This window comes from Rutidosis leptorrhynchoides, chromosome 4 (assembly GCF_046630445.1).
Source record: "Rutidosis leptorrhynchoides isolate AG116_Rl617_1_P2 chromosome 4, CSIRO_AGI_Rlap_v1, whole genome shotgun sequence".
In the NCBI taxonomy this organism is placed as follows: domain Eukaryota; kingdom Viridiplantae; phylum Streptophyta; class Magnoliopsida; order Asterales; family Asteraceae; genus Rutidosis; species Rutidosis leptorrhynchoides.
Genome location: NC_092336.1, coordinates 264,621,578 through 264,625,775, shown reverse-complemented (window position 1 = coordinate 264,625,775; position 4,198 = coordinate 264,621,578).

Here is a 4,198-nt window from a genome sequence, read left to right as displayed (position 1 = left end):
ATCAAGTTCACTAGAACAACCACGGTTGAAAAACATTGAGACCGTAATTCGACCATGGAAACAAATTCTCAAAGCATTACCTTTCAGGATTAGGATTTTTGAAAAGTCAAAATATTACGAAAAAATATGTAATAAAAAAGTAAGATTCCAATTAAAAATATAGACCTTTCAGAGTCGTTAAACAGTGGATCAAAATTGGTGTGTTTGATGCTAACAACCCTGGACCCAATAAACATTGGGTACCAAAAGCTTTGAATTGATCTATTATAGGTATGCCTAAGTGTAGTTGTACACGTTAATGATTGGTGATAACACTCAAAATGGTCATGTTTTTACTAGTTATACCACTTATATTTTAACCCTAATAACAACAAAATGATCTATAAACATGCAAAATAATACAAATTATAATATTGAGGGGTTAAAAGGTAGAATTGCCAAAATAAGGCAAAATAGGGTTTTTAACAAGGTTTTCATCACTTTTTCTGTCCAAGAGGTATACTGATATCGGCCAAAAAGACACGTTTTTACCCCCGATATTAATCCCTAAATCAATAAAGTTACAAACTTTATCGCCAAAATAATCGCTTAGTCGGTTAATTTTGTAGATTAAGTAATTATAAAGGCGATGCAAAAAGAATCAAGCGAAACGGAGCTAAAACTAAGATTCTAGTGCGAAAACAGTGAAAGACAATTTACGACCCCACAAACCAAGTTACGACCCCGAGAACGAGCAAGCCGATCCAAGCAAAACAGCAAACCAGCCCAGGCACCGGCCTGCCACACCGGCTTGGCACACCGGCTTGCGATTTTGGTGCCACTTTGCCAGATCACCCAACACCAGGCACAAGGAACGAGCTAGGAAACCGGCTTTCCAGGCACCAGCCACCCACAACGACCTATGGAGCCGGCTTTCCAGGCCGGCTTGCCAGCCATTGATTTTCTATAAATAGGGATTTTGGGCTAATATTAAACACACACTCAATTTTTTATTTCAATTTAGATTTAAATATTATTAGTTATGTTAGGACCCCGAAATGTGTATAGTGTTAAAGTGAAACATGCTTATTAGATGGTTCCTTAGAAGAGGGCTATATAAGGAACCTTAGTAGTCCTAATTAGATAACCATTGCATTGTAAAAGAGTTTAAGAGCGTCCAGGGAGTGATATCACATCACTATATCGATCCAGAGAATGAAGATTAAAGAATCTGATTACACTCGCTTAGATTGAATCACATTTGGTATCATCGAAAGTGATAATCTGACATTCAGATTCCTATGATAAGTTCATCGAAGGTTAAATAGGTGTATTGGAAAGAGTTTCAATCATCATTACAGCTTTACAACAATAATTATGGAGAATCAAGTTGATTTTTAGAGTTCGTGGCTAAAACTCTGGTATTGGTCAATTCAAGCTTGATTCTATGTTTAAGTGAAGGTTTGTAGATTCATTTGAGTTCGTGAGGTGTTTCATCACAAGACGATTCAATTTCATCAATTCTTCAATTGTTGAAGATTTGATCTTCATTTGGTATTCTAACTGCCATACCGAGTCTGATTCAAAATCAGAAATTCATCTTAAGTGTTGCAGAATGTGGTGTGTTTGTGGTTCTATCACATTCAGTTTGATCATACGTAGCTAATTCAAGTGGTTCTAGCAGTTATTCGATCAAATTTCTAAGTTTCATACTTAGACTCGGTTTGTCAAGTGCTACAGCTGAGATTCGGTATCAATACACTCGGTTTCATTGATATTTTGTTTGTTACTAACTTGTTTCCTTGTGCAGCAAGGTTGTCGAGTCTGTTTCAAAGGATTAAGCATTGAGTTAGATTCTTTTGAGTTCAATTTTACAGAGTTTGGCTACCGAGTCAGTTACCGAACCAGAATCTCAGTCATACTTGTTATATTTTGGGGTTTAAGTGCTCTAAGGCTTCAAGTTTCTGTATTTACCGAATTTGGGTGTGATACTTGTTATTTTTATTAGTTTCTGATACATAATCTGACTTACCGAGTCTGCTACAGTACCAAACCAGATACCGAAATCGAGTCTACTACAGTACCAATACCGAATCTGACATTTTGTTAGATTTCTTGATACTGAATCTTGGTTTTTGTGATATACCATATCTTTACCGAATCTACCTCAGTTCTTTATCAAAATGTCTACTTAAGATACTTTGATCATCGGATCAAATACTAGACTTCCTGTCTTGTTTGATGGCAAGTATTACCAATGGCTGCATCGTATCACTCAGTACATAGACTACAAGGGTGAGAAGGCAACACACATTTAGGCTTCTTTAAGAGATGGACCAATTGCTGAATTTCATCCAGAAACCGGTTTACCAAATCCAGTCTATGAACTTACTAGTGAGAGACGTGAGCGTGCTCAGGGTGATATGGAAGCCAAGAATATCATCATGCAAGTTATTCTGTATGAACTATTTGAGAATGTTGATAGCAACGCATCTACTAAGGACATATGGGATGAGATAAGGAGATAACAAGAAGGATATGACATGACCAATGTCACTAAGCTGAATAAGGCCCTAGGACTTTATGAAGATTTCAAATAGGAACCAGATGAACTACTCAACAATACCTACAGATGTTTCAATGGTGTTCTTAATGAGTTGAAAAAGTTCAAGATTATAAAGATGAATGCTGAGATCAACAAGAAGTTTCTCAAAAAGCTCAATTCAGATTGGATTCCTTATGAAACTATCATTCAATCTACCAAGGAGATTGATAAGATTAATATTCATGAGCTTGTTAGGGTTCTTATGCATTATCAACCAGCTGTGACCACCCTTCAAGCGGAAAGGAAAGAGTCTTCTCCTGGTGATCCACTAGCTCTCATTGCTAAGAAGAAAAGCAAATCCTACACCACTTCCAAGAGCTCATCAAAGAAAGTGCTTGTTGAAGAGTCACCTGATTATGAATAAATTGATCTTTCAGATGTTAATGGTTCTCACCGTGAGATGTCAAGATGGTAGCAATGTTCACCAAAGCTTTGAACAAGTATAAATTCAAAGGCAAATCAAACAACCAACACAAGAATTCATCTTCTTCCTCATGCTATAAGGAACCTCAACCACAACAATCTGATGATTCCAAGAAAGAAGATTCCACCTGTTCAATTGTGGCAAATCTGGCCATATCTCTCGTGATTGCAAAATAACAAAGAAGAAGGATGAAACTTACTACAAAAAGAAAAATGTTGATGGCAAAGGTTATGGAAACTGGGAGAGAGCTGAAATCGGTTGATGATACTTGGTTCAATTGGACGGATGATTCAGAATTTGGGAAGGAACATGCTAATATATGTAAGGTGACCAAGGTAATCAAAGCTAAGGAAGCAAAGGAGAATTTTGACTCAACATCTGATGATGATGATGATGAGGTACAATTAACTGAAATCCCTCCTGATTTTATCAAAGTGCAAAATGACATGATGAAGAATTTAGTCTCAATGTCAAAAGAGGTAAAAGGTTTGAAAACTGAAAATAGAACTTTAAAAGATAAAATCAAACTAAATGATACTAAAGCTTCATCATCCAATTCACAATCGAAAGTGAATCGATTGAGAATCCAACTCAGCTCCATGGACACTGAGTTGGAAGAACTTAAAAAGCCAATACTTCCAATCAAGATTGAAAGAATGGATTATCGTTTGAAAGTAGCGGAAAAAGTTCAATTCTTAGAAAAAGATCTTTCCGACCTTAAAGAACAACACGAACCCACAAATTCCAAGTTAAACAAGAAAATCCTTCAATTGGAAGAAACCATACTTAAAAAGAAATCTAAAATTTAACTATTTACCAAAGATTCTCTTCAAATGAAAGCTCAACTTGCACGATATGAGGAAAAACTCTATCGAACTGAACAATCAAAAGTTATCATTTACATGGAACTTTCAAAGCACACAATCTTTATGAATAGACCGAAAAAAATTCATGGTGATAAGTGGGGGATTGGGTATCAAGATCCTAAGACGTTGGATGATATTTCCAAAAAATTCCTGGATTATATCATTCTGATTATTTTCAAGCTGGTTTACCATATCATTTTGTGCAATCATCTGATGTTGATTTTGATAATGTGATTGATAATCGTTCATCTAAGAAATATTATCAAATCAACTTAATGTATGAAAAGGTTAATGCTAAATTGGGTAAATCACATCCTAGTTTCT